We start from the raw sequence: 23739 nt of genomic DNA, 5'->3' as shown, positions 1-23739 counted from the left end.
TGATTTGTGTGAAATACTCTGATTCCTAGGGAGATAAGTAATTCCGGCCTAGTCCATCCAGCTAAAACAAAGATGACTTTTGTGTTTTTGACAAAATAAATGTTTTCTTCCCTGAGGTTTGCTTTCATCAAATAATCATACCAATGTTTGATTTCCTTTAGTTAGCATCTTATTTTAATGAGGCTTGATTCCAAAACATATAAGAACATACGCACACAAGAGGTACTATATTGAGTAACCCAAGAGCTCCAGCCAAGTGTCCTATCTTTTATGTGGCACCAAGTGACATTTTGTGAAAAGCACAATGGTAACTATTCATTCCGTCAGCCTTAAAAAGATAGGCATGAACTGCCTGCCAGAATGGAAAAGCTTAAGCTTTGAAATCAGACAGCTGGCTTCAAATACCATCTCTACCACCACTATCTCTGTGACCTTGGGCAAACTACTTGTCTCCCCTCAGAGCTTTTTCATCCAAAAATAGGGGTAACAGATGTACCTCAACGGGGTTGTGGAAGAGTTAAATGAGAATTTTGAGATTAAAAAACCAAGCATATAACCTGGCATATTAAGGAGATACTAAAGAATTGATCATTTTTTTCTGCCTCTCTGTAAAATGCCATTAGTAATTCATTTTGTTGTCTACGCACAAAAAAAGTGTAAAGGATATTAACTGTGGTGCTCTTTATGACAGCAAAGAACTGGAAATGGTCTAAGCATAGGGAAATGATTACATTAAGGTACATTCATATATTGAAATGTATGCAGTCATTCCAAATATTTCTCAAATAATGCTCTTTGACAAGAGAAATTGCTACCCTAGAATTTAAGTGAGGAAAACATACAAGAAAACCTGTATAATAACAATAATAGCTCACATTTACTGAGCATTTACTATGAGGCATGCACCATGCTATGTACTTTACATTCATTATTTTATTAATTCTTACATTAAACCTACTAGATACATACCATTATTATCCCTGTTTTATAGAAGTAGAAATTGAAGTTTTGATAGTTTAAGCAATTTACAGTCACACTACATGAGTAGCATAGCCAGGACTGAAATCTCCAAGTGTCTGATTCCAAAGCACTTTTAACTACTATGTCACACTGATTGCTCAGTACAAACTGCCTAGGTCCACCATGAAGCTAGTTTAAACACACACACACACACACACACACACACACACACATGCACATACAACCACACATACATCCATGTCTTGAAGGAAAACACACCAGATACTAACAATGACAATCTCTGGGTGGTGAAATTTTAGCTGACTTTTAATTCTCTTTTATCCATTTCAGTACTTTTTCCAAATTCAATGAGTATGCAATTATTTTTACAGTCAGCAAAAACTTTTTTCAAAAAAAAAACAAACTTGTGGGCTTCCCTGGTGGCGCAGTTGTTGAGAGTCCACCTGCCGATGCAGGGGACGCGGGTTCGTGCCCCGGTCCGGGAAGATCCCACATGTCATGGCCGCTGAGCCTGCGCGTCCGGAGCCTGTGCTCCGCAACGGGAGAGGCCACAAGAGCGAGAGGCCCGCGTACCGCAAAAAAAAAAAAAAAAAAAAAAAAAAAAAAAAAAAGAAATTAGAATTCAAAAATGTCTTGATGGAGAGGAACAATGATTTGCCGAAAAGGGACAAAATGTAACGAGAATAAAGGTAAAGTCCTCTAAGTGTGTTCCCAAGGTTAACTGCACGGATACAGAATACGGGAGAGCTGGCTTTGTAGGGGTTGTCCGGAAAAAGACTGGGAAGTTTTATTTGACTTTGGATATAAGCTAACAACGTGCTGCCCCTCATTTAAAATGGAGGCCAACACAGGATCTGACTAGATCAGCGAAAAGAAGGTGCCCTGAACGGGGAGTTAGCTGCAGCCGTGTGTCCTCCGCCACTCAGAGAACTCAGGAGCAAGGTGTTGAGTTCAAGATGCCTCGCTTTTAAAATGGCACAGGCAGAGTGGCGGGCGACCAGAGTGTTAACAGGATGGCGAACCTCAGCCAAAAGAACTGGAACCACGGAAGCCTGAAAAGAGAAGACTTCGGACAACAGCGATGGCCAAATATTCGAAGACCTACCACACTCAGGTGCCTGACTATTGTGTGGCGCTCCAAAGGGCGACAGGAGGTGAACAGGGAAGCTACAGGGAGGCAGATTTCAGTATCTCATGTGCATGATAATGAATATTGGTCCAACCACAAAGGAGACAAGGTCCAAATGTAAAGCGGCTCCAAAAAAATAAATAAAATAAAATAAAGGGGCTCAAGATCTAGGAGCACTGCAGGCTACCGTGGGCAGCAGTCCTCAGTGTCACGAAACTGTGACCACCTCATTCCTGGCAGGGTTCGAACGGCAGCTGGCTGACTGGGATACTGTGGAAGGGATTCCTTCTTCTGGGGGGACCGTTAGACCACAGCACCCACTATCTGTTTCCAGTGCCCACCTTCTATGCTTCTAATTTCACATCAGTAAACTTCATGAAGATACTCAGTGCATTTATGTAAGCAATAGCTAAATATGCCTCACCTTAATAAATGAGAAATAACTATAAATTTAAAGACAATCCAGGAGATTCAGAAGGTGAAATCCTACCAAAATCTGGAAATGATAAATTCATGTTGTCATGACAACCTTAGTTGATATCACCCATTGCAACTGCAACGGTTCTTGCTCTGGGACTACCAGAACAATAAATGAGTTTATATATTCAGTGCCACAAACCAGCACTAAATACTATTTTTAATGCTTTTATTTTTAATTTTAGAGGTAGTAGGTTTATACTCTCTCCTTGAGTAGTCTCAGATTGAGTATGACACTATACTGAGGCTGTGGTATTGCAGTGGGGCGATGGAGATTACATCAAGAGCCCAGGAAGTCACTGGCAGGCCCCTGCATGTACTGAATCCAGTCCATCATTCAGACTTCACAGGAGAAATGAATGAGAAAGGACAAAGACCTTCTAGATCAGGACATTAGCAGTCACAGTAGCCAGCATAACATCTTCCACTTTCCCCTTTAAAAATTATAGGACTGGACTTCCCTGGTGGCGCAGTGGTTGGGAGTCCGCCTGCCGATGCAGGGGACCCGGGTTCGTGCCCCGGTCCGGGAAGATCCCACATGCCCCGGAGCGGCTAGGCCCGTGAGTCATGGCCACTGAGCCTGCGCGTCCGGAGCCTGTGCTCCGCAACGGGAGAGGCCACAACGGTGAGGCCCGCGTACCGCAAAAAAAAAAAAAAAAAAAAAAAAAATTATAGGACTGCCCACGTTCCTGTAATAAACACAGGTCGATCGTAAGTGGCAGTATGTCAGATCAGACTATCTTACTGCCGTTTATGGGTTTTCTTGGTTATGTATTAGCAAGCACTACAATATAGGAAAGTGAGCCCTCACTGAGAACAATAGTGCCTCCAACCAAAACCATTCTCTCCTGAGTATACTAAAGCTTTCCCCCCCTCCTTGTAAGCAACAAAGGCTACAATAAAAGAACTTCCCAAACACCCACAGTTAAGGAAAGAATGGCTCCTACAAAGTAAGTGTGAAATCTGTCCCTGGTATCTAATTTGTATATGAATCTTCCTTTTCAGGGTATTTTAGTGGCTTCCTTTATCTATAATTTATCAGCAAAGAATAAAAATAAAAGTTTATTTTGATGGCAGTGCACCTGACTATTCAGAGACTCAAAAACTTGCTTTGTTTATTCTTATATTACCCTGGCAGAGGATGTAAACACGCCTTTTCTTCCATGGCTTCATGTTGTATTCATAATCCCAGATGAATATTTTCACAAATGCAAACCATTAGGCAGGACAGCCTTAAGCAGAATGTGAAGGCAACTTCCTTCTGGTCCTTTTTCACCCAGGGATGGCTGATTTCTGGCCCTCCTGGCCCAGGTTTCTTATCTCCTTCTTATCAGTCTCAGGGAAGGGTCTAAAAAATCATTCAGTCTAAGGAGCACATATCTGACCAGTTTAAGTTACCACTTTCATAGCATTGCACTTTAGGCCCTGATGCTGGGCACTTTATACCTTGTTTAATTTAGTCATAAAAAATCATAACAAAGCAAGTAGGTATTATTAATTTCACTCCATACGTGAGAAAACTGAGGTTCAGGAAGATTAAACAACTGGCTCAAGTTCATTACAGCCAGCCAATTACATGAGTCAAAACCAGGCTTTTCAACCATCAAATCAAATCTGTTTTCCTTCTCTTCTAAACCATACTGGTCTTAGGAAAGAGAATACAGTTTTTATCAAGTAGGCTTTTGCATATTAGAGAGCGGGAAAGAGAAAGTGTTGATATTTGAAGAGCCCTTTTGAGTAGAATGAATTCTGAAATCACACCATAAAGGCAGCCACCTTTCTTGCCCACACTTAAGACCAGCCTTCTCACAGGGAACAAAGGAGCGGATGTACCATAATTTAGGAAAATCAGCCCTATACTTGCCTTCCCCTTCCCCTCCCCCAAGTTGCACATGTGGTACAAATGGGACCCAGAGACCAGCCACTGTTTGGGGCAGCCAAACAGTGTTTGGTGTCAGGGGTCTGGAATCAGGGAACAGCCAGTATCCAGGCAAGCTCTTCAGTTCCACAAATACCTATTAAACTAGCTGAGTTTCCTGCCCGTTGCTGGCAGGTGTTAGTAGAAGCTTGAAAGGGAGCAGCAGCCACTCACCCTAGGGCTTGTATCTCAGAGGCAAGACTACTGGCTTAAGAAGGCTTGGAGATACGTGATGGGATCCTTACCCAAGGCAATCTGAGATTCCTACACAAGACCTCAAATCAGGGACTTGGAAACGTGAGAGAGAACCTGGGGCACAAAGTGAAAATGTGGTACCCAAGAATGAGACCGTTCTGGCTTCCCAGGTAAGGCCAGACAGACTGCATGGTCAACCCAATGGAGAGTCACTCGGGTACAGGTGGAAAGGAGTTGTAGCTCCTGCCAAGCGCCCAAACTGGTCCCAGATCCTGCAACTGGGGGAGCAATCACCACACCAGGGTGGTCACCACTTTCTCAGGCCAGTCTCTGTACAGGGATGACTTTCAAACTTTTATGTTTAGCCTAAGAACCTTGCCTCCTACCAGAATCTTATACTAATGCCTAATATGTAAAAGCAAATCAAAGCAACGGCCCAGGGGCACTCTTCTCAGAACCAAAGGGCTCAACAGAACACAGCACACAAACCACCAGGAGAGAGGCGCTGAGACCCACTGCCTATCAGACTCACCGGGCACCTGATTCCACTGAATGTTTCCCGTGATAGTCATGGTTTCTTCCCCTCACCTCCAGGTTTCTCCCGCCTGCTCCATCCTAGTAAGCTCTGGTTTCCCATCATTGGTTGGCTTTTCCACTTGAAAACAGAGCTCTGCATATCCCTTAGGACATATTATCTTCTGGGTCCTTGTGACAGCCCGTAAACCTTCCTCAAGCCTTCTGGGTCAAATGATCCACAGACTGCTGCCCTCAGTATCTTAAGGCATAACTGAGAAGTACTAGTTGTTGGGCACGTCATTTTGTTTGATGCACAATGGCTTTATCATGTTCATATTATTGAGGCTTAAAACAGTAGAGGACCTGGGACTTCTCCCACTGGGAAAGGGTCCATGGCAGGACGGGGGAATCTCAGAGACCTCGGCGTGGCTCTTGGTGTTTTGTCTGCACCTCACAAGCAAGAGGCTTCCCGGGACTCCACTTGCCCAGCCCTTGCTCCTCCGGTCTACCTCAAATCCTCCCTCTAGCACACAGTATCCCCGTTTCCCTCTCCTGATGGTGACTGGGTGCGCCTGGCGAGACAGATGGGCCAGACTCGTGATTTTAGCCCCGTGCACACTGTATGAAGGACTCCTGGTTGTAGTTTTCACAAACTGTCTCTCTGATTCTGAATCTTATCTAAAGCACTTTACTATCTGTGGATTTAAGAAACTGAGCAACTGCTGCTTCTCTATACCTGTAGGGCTGACTTAATCATTCAAAAAGCTCCCGGGCTTGGCTCATACAGGATGCATCTCCTGGGAACAAGGAGATGTTCTATAACGATGCTGTCCAATACGACTATTATGCGAGCCACACAGGGAGTTTAAAATTTCCTACTAGCCATGTTAAAAAAAAAATAAGATAAATGTGAAATTAATTGTAATAATATATTTTATTTAACCCATCATATCCAAAATGTTACTGTTTCAACATGTAATCAATAAAACTTGTTCATGAGCGATTTTACATTCCTTTTTGCATACCAAGACTGAACCCGTGGTGTATTTCACACACTGGTAACACATCTCAGTTTGGACTAGGTGCATTTCAAGCGCTCGGCAGCCACAGGCAGCTAGTGGCCACGGTACCGGACAGCACAGTTCTTCAATCTTTTCTCTGTTCCCATCCCTCCTCTCGTTTCTCTCCTGTAACAACTCATTTCCTTTAGTGGGGATGCTGTGGGGAGGGGTAGTCAGTGGGCACCAGGATCATTAGAGAAGACTTTGATACACACCCAAAGGGAGAGCCCAGATCACAAAGGAGCTTTTGTGCCAGGCTAGGGATCTTAGATTTTATCCTGGAGAAACAGTGACTCCGCTGAAGGATTTTAAGCAGCAGAGAGTCCATGATCAAATTTGCCTTTTAGAAAGGCGGCAGCGTGGGGAAGGATTGGAAGCGGGCCAGGCAGAAGGCAGGGAGACCAGTTACAAGGCTACTGCAGTAACCCTCAAGAGGGTGATGAGGGCCTGAACCCCAGGCATTCGCGGTGGTAATGGCCTAGAGAGGTGAGCGCAGATTGAAGGGTTTGAGAAGACAGTTTTTACACAGCTGAGTCATCAATGAAAAGTACGGGTTGAGGAAGAGTGAGGAGCCTAGAACAGCTCCTGGATTTTAAACTTGGTCAAGTGGGTTTCATTAATTGAGGTAGAGAACACAGAAGGGATATGCTGGCTGCAGAAGTAGAGTTCTGGACTCCCTGAGTTTAAGACACCTGGAGCAGATGTCAGAAGAGTTCAGAGTTGCAGATTTAGGAATCGATGGCGTATAGGCGGTAGCAGAAGAAAAGAGTAGGTGAGCAGAGGGTCGAAGGGGGAACCCTAGAGGGTACCGAGGTCTGGAAGGAGGGGAGGAACCAGCAGAGAAGTCTAATACAGAGCAGCTGGGCAACAGGAAAGACATCAGGAAAGGAATGACTCAGAAAACAGGTGGGGGGCTTCCCTGGTGGCGCAGTGGTTGAGGGTCCGCCTGCCGATGCGGGGGACACGGGTTCGTGCCCCGGTCCGGAAGATCCCACATGCCGCGGAGCGGCTGGGCCCATGAGCCATGGCCGCGGAGCCTGCGCGTCCGGAGCCTGTGCTCCGCAACGGGAGAGGCCACAACGGTGAGAGGCCCGCGTACAGAAAAAAAAAAAAAAAAAAAGAAAAGAAAACAGATGGGCAACGTTTCAAGGAGTAATGATCAGTAACACCAGAGACTCCTGGACAATGCATCTAGCGGTCTGCAGGACAGAGGTGGCCATTACGAGAGGACAGGGCTGTAGAGGGTTGGGGAGGTGTGGGTGTTGTGTGAGGACCTGTTCTTCAAGTAGCTGTCTGCTAAGCCCAGGAGAGAGATGCAACGTGAGTGGACCGACAGGGAAGGGGCCGCAGGGATTTTGTTTGTGTTGACTTACCTTGTTATTAAAGAACGAAAAGGCTTATGAATGCTTATGCTACGAGAGAGAAGGCTGGTCGAGACCCTGAAGGAAAGCGAGATAATGGAGCAAGATCCCTGAGGAAGCAAGAGGGGATGGTGTCCAGACAGAGGAGCCTCTGACTGGAGGAAGGTAAAAGATAGAAAAGGAATGAGGAAGAAGGCCCTGCCATTTTTAAGGGGGATACAACGTGACCATTGCAAAACTACTTTTCTTTATTTAGAAATATATGTGAAATATAATTACAGGTGAAGGCTTTTTTTCTGAAATAGTACTACACATCATGTATAAAATCAGATAAAAGTCACTAGTTTTCTGGAGCTCCAGATGTGTGGTCTTGGTATATTACCCAATCTTTCACATCCCTTTGGACTTGGCCTTAACATCACCTCAGGGGACGTTCATCACTGGGAAGTGCCACAGCCTGGTATACAGCTGGTGGCCTCTCTGACTGGTCGGTGTCTGTGCCGAACTGATAGGTAAATATTTCCCCTATCACCACGGATTACCTTAAAGGGTGGTGTAAGAAAAAAGCCACTGATCAACTCTGCAGATTGATCAAGCTATGTAACTTCCTAGAGCCCCCTCCTTAAAAGGGTACATAATCCCTACCTTGCAAGAGAGCTGTTAGGTTTAAATGAGATGATCACTAAGTGGTGGCCATCATGATGCTGACGATGATTGTATTCACTTTGTTCTGAATTTCTAGGGATTGGGTGTTGCTGTTAATGAATTAGTGCTTGGCAACAATTAGCATCTTGATCCCCCAAGGAGAATTAGAGACTCAATCCTAGCGTCAGGAAGGGCCCCCTAAAAATCCTAATGGCCATCTGACATTTGCATCCTTTCTTCACCCAGTACATATTCAGTCGCTGCCCTCAAACTGCCTGGGCTGACACCTGCTCTACAATGCACTCACTACTCAACTTTCCTAGGCTTCAGTATTGCCTGTCGGTAAAACGGGGGGGGGTGGGGGGGGGGCGGGGGGGCGGGCAGTAGCACTGCTTTGAGGAAGAACAGAGATGATGCATGTATTGAGACATTGCCTGGCATATGGCATAGCTCATGCTTAAATACATTTCATCATGGGGTCTTACCACCTCATGAACTAGCACAATCCATAACAGGACCACCTTCCTTATACTGACCCCAAATCTGTGTCTCCCTGAAACTCACACCCATCGGTCCTAGTTTTACAATCCATGGAGTAGTTATACAGAGTCATAATCTGGGAACGATAACAGTATGCTTACCCATTTACTGAGCTCTGCTAGGATCACTGGGCAGTGCCCCACAGATGGCTGGCTACTTGGGACCACAATCAGTGCTGACCTCTTCCTATTTACATTACTATGAAAGTTTCCATCTTCAGTGGTGTGTTTCCATGCTGGAGACCTCTTCAAGCCTTCTAAGCCAGTTGGATGTTACCCAGAAACGCACCAGTTATATTGCTTACAAGACTTATTTTGCGCTTTATGTCATGGTCAGTTCAGCACTTGGCACCAAAGTACCTGTTTCGGGTCTCCGTATCTCCTTTAGGTTTCATTACTGAACACTGCAGACCACCAGGACCCAGGAGAGTCCTAGTGGCACTTCAGCTTTTGAAGCAGTGGTACTATACTAGAGGACTGATGTTAGAGTCAGAACACCCTGGAATGCCTGGACTGTGTTCCTCCCAACGCGGCCGCCCTTCCCTCATCTCTATATTCCCAATAATAGCTATTGAAATCTGACCCAAAGCCTTTCAATAATCAGCTCAAAATTGTCACTCTGGGAAGGTCCCCACCCCCCCTCCAATCTGAAGGACATTTTCCCTTCTGAGCTCTCTTAGACCTTTGTTTCTGAGATACATGGGTTATTTCTCCTGCTGGACTATAAACTCCTTACCGGAAGAAACAGTGCCTTGTACAAAGTGAGTCTTTTTTTTTTTTTTTTTTTTTTGCGGTACTCGGGCCTCTGTGGCCTCTCCCGCTGCGGAGCACAGGCTCCGGACGCGCAGGCTCAGCAGCCATGGCTCACGCATGGGCCCAGCCGCTCCGAGGCATGTGGGATCTTCCCAGACCGGGGCACGAACCCGTGTCCCCTGCATCGGCAGGCGGACTCTCAACCACTGCGCCACCAGGGAAGCCCAAAGTGAGTCTTCTTAAAAGCTGAAAGAACTGAATTTTGTCCTGAATACAATATGATGGGTGTGGCAATTTTTCCCTACCTCACTGTCCATCCCTAGATGGATCCCCAGATGATTTATTTTTTTAATGTACAAGAAGCTTTTAAATGAAAAAGTTGGGTAGCTCTGCAATACAGTCTTGGATTTTGGAGCCGATTAGCTGAATATTTATAAAACTGATAACTAATTGTTCTATGTATAAAATACTGGCATAAGGCCTCAAATCCTTTCATTTTTGAAAGGATTTTGAAAGTGATGGGACCCATCACTCCACCTTAAAATAATGACAGCCTCCTTAATTCTAACTCACAACTGCCAGCCTCCATCAGTACCTCAACTCTGGAAAATGCCAAGGCCTCAGAATCCTCACAGCTGATGAATGGAGAGGCTGATTAGAACCACTGAAGAAAAATGGGGGAAAAACTCCTTGACAGACGCCTCCTTCAAATGCTTGTGCCTTTTATCCAATGTCAACATTAATTTCTCTGTTAACAAATATTTATTGAGGTCATGACTAGATGTCAAGCTGCAAGCTAGGCTCTGAGGACATGATGATGAGCAGTACACAGCCAATATCAAAGCCACCTTTAAAAAATAAAATTCACCTTTCTAGTTTACTGATTCTATAGGTCTACTTATCAGGTGCTTGCTATGCCCAAAGCTTGTAGATGGTTCAAAGATAGCATACAAGGTACATCAGTGCCCTCCAGAGACTTGCAATCTTGTTGGGAAAGCAAGAATTGTGAACACAATAGTATAAGAGAGTATCTATTGGTCTAAAAATGATGTAGACTAAAGGGCAGAAGAGGAAGAATCCAATGAGAGTAACATGATTAGGGCAAGCAGACTTAACTTGGAGATTGTGCTTAGGTCAGAGGAAAAAGGAAAAGACATTCTAAAAGGGAGAGCATGAACAAAAGGGTACAAAGTCATCTTAGAAGGACAGTGAGATCCAATTAGTAGGAATAGAAGGTTCATGTTAGAAAAGTAGAAAATAAGGTTGGTAAGTAAAATTTGGGCAAGAGTGAGGTATATTCAAACCAGGTTGAGGGGCTTCCCTGGTGGCACAGTGGTTAAGAATCCGCCTGCCAGTGCAGGGGACACAGGTTCGAGCCCTGGCCCAGGAAGATCCCACATGCCGCTGAGCAACTAAGCCCGCGCACCACAACTACTAAGCCTGTGCTCTAGAGGCTGCAAGCCACAACTACTGAGCCCACGTGCCACAACTACTGAAGCCTGCGCACCTAGAGCCCGTGCTCTGCAACAAGAGAAGTCACAACAATGAGAAGCCCGCGCACCGCAATGAAGAGTAGCCCACGCTCACTGCAACTAGAGAAAGCCCACACGCAGCAACAAAGACCCAACACAGCCAAAAATAAATAAATTAATTAATTTTTAAAAATAATGAAACCAGGTTGAGACGTTGGACCAAAGGTGGGGGGAGGGGGAGGGGGCATAAAAAGAATTTGAACTAGTGGAAAGAGCACTAGCTCTGGAATCAGACAAATCTGAGTTCAACTCAGACTTCCTGTGAGACAATCCTTGGATAAGAATTCTAAGGAGAAGAGGCTTTAGGAAGGTTGATATGATGAAGTGTGAAGCACGGGGAGAGCTCAATTAGAGAGACGGGATGTAGCAGATTATAACCATCCTAGAATTGGGATGGCCGAGGGCCTGGCCTATCGGGGTGTGGGGAGTGAGGAATGCCAAGGAAATGTGGGAGCTGGCTCGGAAAAACTCTTACAAAGGAAGCGTTAACAGGACTTGGTGCCCGATTTTACTAATGGAATGAACGAGAGAGAGAGAGAAGAATCAGGGATGGTTCCTAGGTCTCCAGTCTGGGTGATGAAGAGAACGCTAACAGTATGAAGGAAAGAAAAGTCTTTTCAGTGTGAAAGGAAGAGGTTTAGCAGAGGATATAAAAAGTTGATAGGCATGCAGCCGTTGGCCTAACAACAGGACATCAACCATGAAAGCTATTAAACAGGTGCATAAATGAGAACAGAGTTTGTGTCAGGCCCAGAGAGAAAGATTTGTATGTATAAGGGTAAATAACACCATCACATTCAAGAATATTTTTATTAGAAGATAAAAACTCTAGCTGTTAAACAAAAATAATGGGAAGGATATAAATAGTAGAGAGAAATGCATCCTCACAGACTATTTTTCTTAGCTATGGTACTTAAGGGATCTTATCCATTATCACAACACTGAATGAATAAATTTCTATAGGAATTCAACATATGGCCTATTTACATAACAAGCATCACAACTCCAAATTAGCCATTTTGATGTGTCAAGGAAATAACACCTTTATAGCAGACTACTTCAAAAAAATGGAAGAAAAAAGCAAGGTTTGTTTTTCTTCTATAATCATGTGTACTGGTTTTTTAACTGTATCGTGAAAATCACATTTTAATTGTGTGATTACACTCTAAGACAGAACAGTGATAGAATGAACTGATTGGCTGAATTATGTACGATCATTCAGAGATCAATAAACAGACTCCATCACTTAAATCTGCCCATATTATGTACCTGCCCTCATTCATGTCTTATGTCATGCTTGTGAAAGCAACTGTTCTGTGTACAAAAATTATAACAGCCATCTGATTCAATTATCACAGTCAAATAACAGTAAAGGGTCTACAGAAGATGACTGGGAAAGAAGCACAAGGGAGCAGTGAGTAAGCAGTATCTGTCTAATACAAAACCCACTCCACTCTAATCATATGGTGAGACAGGTGGTAGCAGCTTAGATCTTACCATGGGCAACCTCAACTTCTTCCATTTATCAAACTGTAACCAAAAGTTCTTGTCCTGCTTCATGAGACACTGATTAAAGCTGTGTAAAGGTAAACAGGATGAAGACCACCTAGGTGCCTTCAACATAAAGCCCATAAATGAATGTTCACTGATAACAGCACAACTCTATGATCAGAGGCTGAGAAACTGATAAAACTTAGAACCAAAAATGAAACATTTCTAAAGCTTAACTTCTGATGGAAAGTATTTCCATTTGCACGGCAAAGCAGGTCTTTGAGATGCTTCCTATTGGCAGCGCATCAAAGACTGAAATGGTGTGGGCTAAGCATTTTCTTTTCCTGATCATTACAGAGGTTGGCCAAGCAGCCTCACAAGCCCACAGACACCTATCCCCACAAAGGCCACTTGAAAATCAGTGCAAGCACAGAAACAGTCAATTGAAGGCTTTCATTAGGAGGCTCCCTAAAACAAAATGAATACAAAAGGAGTCCTGATCATTTTGCCTAAGTAAGTACTTTAAACTAAGTTGATTCCTAGAAAATTATTTAATATTTTCAGAGGCAAGGATTAAAGAAAGAAAGAAAATTTCCAATTAATATACTCCTTCCCCAGATGTTGAGTATTTTTTACTATCCTCTTAAATATTCTCTGCATTCAAGTGATTGTATTTTTATGCAAATTAGCCTTTGGAGCTAGTTGTGTGTGTGTGTGTGTGTGTATTTTTAAAGCCACACAAAGAATCGGACATATTTTTTGTTCTGCTGCCCCATAAAATAGATTTTAACAAAGCCTGCGCTTAATCCAAAACTCTAATTAGAGACTGCAGCAGTATTTGCCTTGTCCAAATGGAAAATCATTCCCAAAGTTGATTTTTCCCCACTTAGAGCTCCAACAAATATTTTCATACACAGATTTTTTTAAAAACACTACAATTACTTGATAAAAACTGCCCCCACCCATACAACACACTGCTTTCTGGTTGATACAATTTTATAAGGCCAAATACTTTATCCAGAAGGCAACTATAGACTTCACTTTCAGAGTATCTTTCAAAGTCACTGTATTTGTTACTTGAATATTCTTTTTTTTCTTTTCCAGAATGAAGCAATTTCTGACTTCCTGTCCCTTCTTTTCCCTGCCATATTGCACATCTGCTTTATCTCTAGAAAACAAAATCAATCATAATGGCAATGAATCGTTTCTTGAAGACGAACTAAACCGGTCATAAAGGTTACACGACCTTACTCTTTTAAATACTGGCATAAAGCCTCTTCCTCTGCATAGGTTCTAAAATTTCAGAGTCGTTTTTTTCTTACTTGCAAGAGGATTGGTAAAAGTTTTCAATATAACATTTCTTTAAATGTAAATAAGCAAGTGAAAAATATTACACATAATATTTTATGTAAAGAAAGAGACTGTGTTTTAAGTTCAAGGTTTTTCACTAGCTCTCAAGCTACAGATTCTGTAATACACTCAAAGGAAAATGCTGCACAGAAAGAATCTTTACATGTCAGGTCTCCAAAACCTTGGCATCTGCTAAAACCCGGACTGCTGGGAATTGAAGGCTCAGGAAGTTCACAAACACACACACAAAACCCCCAAGAGGTGGAAACCTCCAGTTGAGAAGATGGGAGGTTTCAATCGCATCCCCGTCCAGGTAAAGTCTCAGCCCTTCACCTCCTACGTCTGCAGTAAGTATTAACCGCCGAACAGAGTGGGAGAGCGGGGCCGATCTTCCAAGACTCGAAAAAGTCGAGCGTGTGGAGAGAGCGGGAAGACCCTCCGTATCTCCGGAGCCACCAATGTCTTGGGCTCGGGCCGCTGTCGGCCGACACCGGGTCCGCCCCCCCAAACGCGGCAGCGCGACCGCTTCGTCCCGCGACCGGGTCGCTCGGTATCTACTCCTGTCACGCCGCGGGCAACTGCGGCGACTTTGCCGGCACCGGGGGTCGCCGCATCCTGCTCCCGCCTGGCGCCCAAGGAACGCGGATTTCCCGGGACCCGCGGCCCCCGGGCCGGGCGGCGATCGAGGGCGAGACGCTGCCGGCGGAGGCGGCTCCGAGCGGGAGGGCGGCGGGAGGGGGTGGGTCTCCGTCCGCCGGGCGGGTGGAAGGGGACTCTCGCGCGGGGGAGGGCAGGCGAGGGACCGCGGCCGATTCAGATCCGGGGCGGGCGGGTCCACGTCGGAGCGCGGCGGCCACACGCTCGCCCGGGGCGCGCGAATGTGCGCCGCACCCGGCGCCTCCTCCCGCCAGCCGGCTAGCTCGCCCGCGTCGGCCCGAGAAAGGAAGGACGGCGACCTCCGCGTCCGGTCCGCGCGGCCAGCCCGCGTCGGCGCCGAGCGGGGGGCCACACCCAGCGCCCCGGGAGGCGGCTGGGGCTGGGCGGCCCAGGCTGTGGATCGCGCGGCCCAGGCTCAGCCACTGTCCCGGCCGCGCAGGCCCCGCCGCGTCCGCTCGAGCCCCGCGTCCCGGCCCGGGCCCGGCGGGCTGGCGGGGAGGGGGTCCCGGGCGGCGGCGGCGGCCGGGGATCCCGGGCTTACCTCTGTGCCGAGCGCCAGCCGCTCCGTCCCGGGCCGGGGAACAGGGATCGGGGGCGCGGTCGCCGGTGGAGGCGCGGCGGCGGTGGCGGCCCCTGCGGCGCGGAGGGCGGGCAGAGCAGGAGCCGCTGCCTGGGCCGCGCGCCGTCCGGAGCTCGCCCCGCGCAGCCGGCGCTCGCGGCGGAGGGCGCAGCCGGTTCGGCCCCCGGGCTAGATTCCTTCACTGACACAACTCCGGGTCGGCCCGCTCCACGCAGGGACACTCCCGCCCCTCGTAGGCTGCCCCCGCCCGCCGGCCGGCCGGCCAGCCCGCCCCTCGGTGTCACTCACCAAGGCGCACACACCCCGAGCCGGCGCCCCTCGCTCCCGCTCGCACACACAGCGCTGCTCACGCCTCTCTTGGGTTTTGTATCCGCTTACACGCACGTTCTGACACAGATCCCTTCCCTCCACACGCCCTCCCTAGCTCCTTTCCCACCCCACTTTCTAGAAGAATCCCCGTACAGCTTCCGCGCTTTGCTTGCCCCACACCAACCTCCTCGCCTTTCCCCGAACCCCCGCCTCACTAAAACTGCCTCTGTTATTCAAAGGTTTTGCCACACCCCGCACGTGTTGCAGGAGAGGCATCCTCCCGTACACAGGAGAATGAACTTTGCTCCCCCAGCACCGTCTACAAATGCAAGATGCTTCTATTTTTAGAAAGCACTGATGCTTTCTGGTGCTGAGCCAAGCTCAAAATGTAAACAAAGGTAGCCGATTCTGAAATGACCTGAAGAACCAGACGCGGAAAAAGTACTGGGTTTGGTTGTTCTGACCTTAGAAACGCGGCTAACCGGGAGTATCCCGGCTCCTCCCTTTCGCTGCCTTTCAGGCTGGAGGACGGGTTGCTCTGAACGTGCGTGATAACCAAGTTCCAGATCGACACCATGGGCACCAGCCCATGGATTTCTGAGTACAGTAGTCGGGAGAGTAAAGGCAGTTTCTCAATCATTATCCATGATGGAAGCACTTTAGATAACACACCTCTTCCAGAGGCAGTAGAGTGAAATGCAGGCAGCTCTCCAGTTTTGTTTTGTTTTTTTTTTCAGGGTGACTTAACCTCCCTTTTTCTCAATACCAATAACCGTTTCTCAGCGGCTCCTTGGATGTCAAAGCCCCTTGCAAATACGCAGGCCGGAGTTACTTAACGCCTCTCACGCTCCAAACTCTAAGGGGCCCCTGAGTGTATAGCAGAATGGTATATCATCCGATGTTCAGGAATTCATAATTTGAAATTAGATACAAACACCTTTCTGGTAAAGTTCAAATGTTCTAACATAGTGTGCCCCTGTGGACAAAGCACAGCCCTAATAAGGGATAGAGGAGCCGAAAGCCAAGGAACCTATTTTCTTTTGTGACTTGTGGTGGCGGTTCTTGTTGCACTGGATGGGTGTATGGATCATATAATTTATTTTAAAATATTTGTAAGTGCTTTATAAGTATTAACTTATTTAATCCTTCAAACAGTCCAATCAGGTAGGTAGTATTTTTGAACTTTTTTATAGATAAAGAAACTGAGGCACGGAGAGGAGAAATGTTAGAGGGAGGGTTTGAACCTACACAATCTGACCCCCCTATGCTACAGAAAGGAAAAACTGCTTCTAGAAGCCATATTACATGTAAATATAAAGGATAAACATCATCTTGCTTATTGAATTTAGATGGAAAGGTAACTTGTAACAATTTGACTTGGAATTTGATGAACTTTTTAGGTCCTCTGGCAAAATAATTCACTTAAGTTTTGGGGAGTTTCTCCTCATAATTAGAATTCCAAAATGAGTAATAAATTATTGTTTTCCTAGGAAGGGCTTTGGAAAGAACATTGAACTCAGTCTTCATTCCTTTCTTCTATCACTTCATTACTTCCTAGGACTCCGAATCTAATTTGTTTAGTAAAGTCTGAAAGAAGTTAGCCTTCAAGACCTGAATATGACCAGAGGGAAGAAATGGTTTTCAGAAGCCCATACATGGCCTCTTACCTTTAAGGGCTATTTCCCAGTAAGTAGGTAGTAACTACAAGAATAACTGGTGTGTATATTGAGAGTGAAAATATCAAAGCATTGAATTTGATGAAAAATAAATAAATGGAGAATGGTATATAGTAGTAGCCACTGTACCACAAACTAGACTAAAACTAATTTTCTACTGGGAATGGAGTGGAGGCCTAGTCCATGAAAAGACAATTATAAAGTAACTAAAGAAAATAATTACAACTTTAAAGGGTTATTAAGGGACCTAGCAAAAGAAATCAGACTTTTAAAAGTTTATACACAGTGAGTTTCAAATAAAACTTAAACCTTTTGCTGTTCAAATTAATTTACTCTTAGGAAGAAAAAAGTGAAAACTTTCTCGGAGAGAGGGTTTATTCAATAAGCATGTAAAAATTTCTTGGACATCAAATAACTAACAAAGCAGTATTTTGATGAGTCAAGCATAAGTGATTTTTAAAATATATGAATTACGTTCCTATAATTACATGGAGATATAAAAATCCAAAGAAATAAAATATGAAAAAAATATGTATTGGTGCTGGCACCAGATACTGAGAATTTATTTGAAAAATTATGTTATTTGAAATTTTGATCAGAAGGTTATCTGTATAATGCTAACATGACTCTTTTTCAAAATGATTCTCTATGATTATAATCTGTGAATCTCATTTTACTATTTTCTAAGCTAAGTGGAAAAGTGAAAGTCTTTTCTTCAGCAAACAAACAAGAATCGTAAGAGTAGACATTTTCTGAGAGATGAACAAAGTAAGTTAGTTTGTATATTATAATATTTCCATATAGGTATTTTTAATCTGTGTCTACTGATTTCCTCCATATTGTCACTTACACCCTTTATCTGATGTGCTTAATTTTAAGCGTGGGGGAACAATGCATATCCTGCAATGAGACTGACCTTTTCCTTGAAAGATTTCAGCAAAATGCCATATTTCCTATTTTCCATCTCCTAGATTGTCCTGATTCTCTAGCCATGGCCATTCAGAGCAGGGTTCACATTCATGGAAGCAGCTCAGATCCCAGAAGTCAGTTTTAGGCCATGGTCAATTGTCTTTATCAGAATTTTGGCATCCGAATAAGTATGGAGACAGAGAGTGATTTTTAGTTGCTAGGCTCCAGACCACTGACCGCTGGGCTCCAGGCCACTATCCAGACCTACTGGAAGGCCTTTCATCTTAGAGATCCTTGACTTTGACTAGGTGCGGGGACTGGGTATTCCAGCTCTGCTTTCTTCAAAGCATATGGTAGGATTGTGTGTCCCCAGCATACTGAAGTACAGGGTAGCTCTGTAACTTGCTTCAGCCAATGAAATCAGCTCTGGGCAGAAGTTAACAGCTAGTGTGTGTATCACCACGTTCTATTTTCCCTTGTAGCACTACAATCAGCAAGGTGCCTGGTGGTGGCTGCTCCGTTGGACTGCAGTGCATGATGTTAATAAGCAATGCCACCCCTGCTGACCTTCCCTTCCTGGACAGGAGTATGAGTGAGAAATAAACCTTGTTTTAAGCCACTGAGATTTAGGGGTTGTTTGTTTCTGCAGTATAATCTAGCCTATTCTGATTACGAGTAGGGAGGAAAAAAGAAACAAATAATTGCAGAGCATACTGTGGCAGAGCTAATAATTCCACAACTCTGTTTCTCTTTTCTCCCTGGTTCACAACTAATTCACATTTCTCAACCTCCTATGTAGTGAGGTGAGGCCATACGACTGAATTGCGCCCAGTGTAATGTAGCTGAAAGTTTTGTGCTCCACCTCCAGTCCCCAACCGTGGAAAACCTCCTGCATGATCTCTCAGTCTCCATCTGCCATATGGAAACGAAGGGTTCTGAGACTCCAGAGCAGGAGTCAGCAGACTTTTTCCATAAAGGGCCATATGGTGAATATTTTAGGTTTTGTGGATCATGAGGTCTCTGTCATAACTATCTGCTGTTTTAAAGGAGTCATAAGCACTTTGTAAACAAATGGACATGGTTGTGTTCCAATAACACTTTATTTACAAAAACAGGCAGTGGGTCTCTGTGTCCTGGGGGTGGTAATTTGCTGACTCCTTACCTAGAGGAGGGTAGAAACACAGGATGGAGGGACCCTGAATCTCTGAGTCACTCTATGGTATTTACTTGCTGAACACACACATTGAAATGTTATCTGAGTGAAAAAAGCAGCCTTCTGATGAGTTAAGCATAACTAATATGCTATCTTATTCCAGATTCCAGAAAAAATTCCGGATGGATTAATAATCTAAACAAAGAAAACTATAAAATACTAAAAGAAAATGTAGGAAACTCTTTTACAGTAGTGGTTATCTTAATAAAACTGGTTAGAAATATCATGATAAAAACCCCAGAAACTATAACAGAAAAGATTAAACAGATTTGACTACAAAACAAATAAACAACCCAAACATTTCTATACAGTGACGGGTACCATAAACAATATTAACTAATGGGAGAAACTATATGCAACATATATACACAATAGGAAAGAGTTAATATGCAAAATAACAAATAGCTTCTAGAAATCAATACAAAAAAGAGAAGCAGCAAAATAAGAAAACAAACACAGGATATGAAGAGGTAATTTTTTAAAAGAAGGAATATGTGCCAATAAGCATATGGAAACATATTCAACCTCATCAATGATCAGAGTGTAAATAAGAACAAGACAGCATTTTTTACTTGTTAGATTGGCAAAGAAGTGTTTTAATATAAGGTTTGTGAGTGTGTATAAAAAAATAACTTTCATACTCAACTGACTATAGTATGAATTGATAAACATTTCTGGAAAGCAATGTGCAGTATCTGTAAATATTAAAAATGAATATATATTTTGACTCTGCATTTCCACTACAAGTAGTCTGTCCTACAGAAATACTAAGTGTGCAGAAATATATTTACATGTATGTCTATATACATGTAAATACCATAATACAAATATTATAGTATTATTTGCAGGAGGAAAAAAAATTAGACTCCACCTCAACATTTATGAATAGAGGAATTGTTAAAAAAAATGGAGTGTATGTACACTGTGGAATAATAACTGTTAAAAACCAGGGAGCTATGCATGTGTTGACATGGAATAGTGTTCATGATATATTTTTGTGTGATAAGAGCAGGTCAGAACAATATGTCCAGTACGTGCTCTGAAAAGAGGGGAAGGAGGGTGGAAATCTACGTATCTTAAAGGATATGCACACTGTTGACATTGGTAACTGCTGGGGTAGGGCTCTTCCATTTTTAACTTTGAACACTTCTCTTTTTCCCTTTGTCTATCATTTTTATAATTACAATTTCTTTAAAAAGTACAAGGACAGAAGTCAAGAGAGACTGAAAGAAAAGCCCATTGTGGACCCTGGCCAACGCCAAGAGGTTGAGAGATGGATGGGCAGAGAACAAAGACTTGTTGAAGACTTGCTGAGGCAAATCCAAAGGCATGAGTCACTCTCGTGGATGTGACAATGGCAGCAGATCGAGTGGCTATAATCTGGAACTAGGGTTCTGCTTGGAAATTTTCCAGGAAAGAGGAAAACTTGGGGTGAGAAGAGAAAGGATAACCTTGCCAGCCTGAGGGCAAAACATGTTGGAAACACAAAAAACAAATAATGTCCCTTGGCTGAACTTTCTTAGTCTATACAGGCGCTAAATATTAGGTTATCTTTTCACTTCTTCAGATTTTTTGTTTAGGTTAAAAACCTTCTCTTCTCAGAAGCTGAAATGAATATATACCTAATACAAGGGGTTCTTTTTTTGTTCGTTTTGGTTTTAAAAGTTACCTGTCACTGTGTATTCTAGGAAGATAATTTGAGGTTCATTCAACCTTAGTTGTGCCAGCAGAAAGACAAATGGCTCCAGTGTGTGTTATAGGTGTACAGGCCGTCACTAATTCAGGATGCCTTCCTTCATTCGTTCTCTGATGTGTATTAGCATTTTCTGTTGACCAAGAGTAGTTTTGTCACAAGTCTGGTTAGTAGTGAGATGGAACATCTTGTATGTTTATTAACCATTTATTTTAAGTAATGCCTTGTTGATGTGTCACTTAAAAGAAAGTTTTATCTCTTGGATATAGATTGTACTCTAAAATTCCCCATATTATTGTATATTACTTACCTTATAAACAAAAGCCCACCGGTGCCGCTTTTGGATACCACACCAGAGAGGACAAAGGAAACTTGTTGTAAACCCAAACCCACTATTTAAAGAAATCTCGCGATTCCTCTGGGTCACAGCATAGGAATGAGCCAAAGGCAGATTCAGGCATTTTTCCTGTTGGTTGTACTCTGAGCACTTTTGCCCAGATCTTCACACATGTGGGACTGGCCTTGCCTGGCGTGGAACCTGAGACGTGGGGGTATGCTGGTAACAAGGAAATGGTGCATTCGTTTGCTAGGGCTGCCATAACAAAGCGCCACAGACGAGGTGGGTGGCTTACAACAGGAATTTATTGTCTCACACTACAGAGGCTAAAAGTCTGAAATCACGGTGTCAGCAGTGTTGATTCCTCCGAGGGCTGTGAGGGAAGGATCTGTTCCAGGCCTTTCTCCTTGGCTTATAGATGGCTGACGTCTCCCTGTGTCTCTTCATATTGGCGTCCCTCCATACACATCTGTCTTTATGTCCAAATTTCCCCTTTTTATAAGGACACCAACCATATTGGATTAGGGCTCACCCTACTGACCTCATGTTAAAGCCCCTATCTCCAAATGAGATCACATTCTGAGCTACTGGGGCTTAGGACTCCAACATATCTTTTTTCTCTTTCTTCTTTTTTTTTTTTTCAGGGCAGAGCAGCAAGGACAATTCAACCACTGATGGCATAATAATGAAGTCAATAGTAAAAGTGGGGTCAGAGCCTGGCTCTCTGACTAGTTACCCAGGATTTTTTTATCAGACCCCTCACCTCTGCATTCCATGCTGTCTTCCTGCCCTTTTCCCTGGGTTCCTGTTGATTCCTGTGCATTTCTCTAATGTAATAATTAGGTAATTAGGCATTTATCTCCCTGATGAGACTTCAGCACTAGCTGTGAGCAGGGACTGTGTCTTTTGTTCCTGTGTCTAGCACTGTGCCTGACCCAGACAAGGTGACTGAATGAATAACAACATCTATCTTGCAAAGAGCGCCGGTCCACCCTGCCATTCGTCTTCCTGACTGCACAACTAAATATAAGTGAATCTAGACTCAGCCCTGTGAAACAAAGTGACATGAAAACTTGAAACATTTAAAAATCCTTATTAAGTATATTGTGGCACATTGTGGACAGAAGCTTCTAGATGGGATGGCGCAATGAGGAAGTCCAAAATGGGGGAGTCCTTACATGCAGCTACTTCATGAGTGAAGCAAGTTCTGCCAAAGGATACTGTGCCCTACTTACATTAATAATGAACTTTAGATTTAAAGTCTAAGTTAAAAATTACAGTTAGAGAAAATGGAAATACTTCTGTGGAGATTCTTCTAAGGTTAATAAGTAGAGTTCAGGACTTCCCTGGTGGCACAGTGGTTGAGAGTCCGCCTGCCGATGCAGGGGACGTGGGTTCGTGCCCTGGTCTGGGAGGATCCCATATGCCGCGGAGCGGCTGGGCCCGTGAGCCGTGGCTGCTGGGCCTGCACGTCTGGAGCCTGTGCTCCGCAACGGGAGAGGCCACAACAGTGAGAGGCCCGCGTACCACAAAAATAAATAAATAAATAGAGTTCATGAGGAAGGCCTGTGGGAGTTGTGTGTTTTTAAAACCAAGAGAACACAGAACCATGTCAGAAGGGCGACTTAGTAACAGTCTTCAAGTGGAAACACAGGGATGTTGATGAACTTTCCTGTCTCTGCTGAAGACAGAACCAGAATAGTTTATGCCACAGCATGCAAGGGTTTGGTTGACTATGAAGGAAGCATTTCCCAATAGAATACTAAATATCTGGGTGGCTTGGATTCCAATGCAAGCTGTGGTTTTACATCTTTCTATCATTTAAATGAAAACTCCTAAAATGCATCAAGTCAAGCTCTTTCACTTACTGGCCATGAGACCTTGGAAAAGTTACATCATTTCGCTGAGAGTCTGTTTCCTTACTCATAAAATGGGCTTAATTTTTACCTCAAAGGGTTATAGGAGATTGAATATGAAGCATGTAGTACAGCTCCTGGCACATTGTAACCACTCCAGAAATAGCATAAATAATGAACATGGAGCAAATATTAATTAATTACTACATGTCAGACACCATTCTAAGCACCTTATGTGCTATTTCATTTTGGTTTCACAATGGTCACGTGAGGTAGGTGCTTTTATTTCCATTTTACAGGTGAGAAACTTGAGGCACAAAGATATTAGGTAACTTGCCTCAAATCATATAGTAAGTGACAAAGCTCCAATACAAATCCAGGCAATCTGTCTCCAGAGCCTGTGTGTCTAGTCACTAAACTAGCAACCTCTCTGTGTTTATAGCAACTAAATATTAGCTCTTTTAAAATAAAAAATTGGCATGCTCTTTAAAAATTCATAGTCTAGGGCTTCCCTGGTGGCGCAGTGGTTGAGAGTCTGCCTGCCGATGCAGGGGACACGGG

The 23739-nt window shown here is 44.1% G+C and overlaps 1 protein-coding gene across 6 annotated transcripts in view; it reads right to left on the bottom strand.

Moving 5' to 3' along the window:
• The window catches only part of SPATS2L (spermatogenesis associated serine rich 2 like), a 168697-nt gene extending 152600 nt beyond the window's left edge, over window positions 1-16097 (bottom strand). For 2 of the 6 annotated variants that reach the window (XM_059053423.2, XM_059053425.2), the window contains exon 1: window positions 15147-15343. The gene's annotated coding sequence lies outside the window, so the exon portion shown is untranslated. Of the gene's footprint in view, window positions 1-15146; window positions 15344-15473; window positions 15748-15958 lie in introns of those variants that run through there. The other 4 variants (XM_067026520.1, XM_067026523.1, XM_067026522.1 and 1 more) reach the window with 4 other exon arrangements.
• Between the last annotated feature and the right edge of the window lie 7642 nt (window positions 16098-23739).

This window comes from Kogia breviceps, chromosome 2 (assembly GCF_026419965.1).
Source record: "Kogia breviceps isolate mKogBre1 chromosome 2, mKogBre1 haplotype 1, whole genome shotgun sequence".
NCBI classification, from domain to species: domain Eukaryota; kingdom Metazoa; phylum Chordata; class Mammalia; order Artiodactyla; family Physeteridae; genus Kogia; species Kogia breviceps.
Note: the sequence above shows the minus strand (reverse complement) of the source record. Positions and strands in the feature narration are given on the sequence as shown.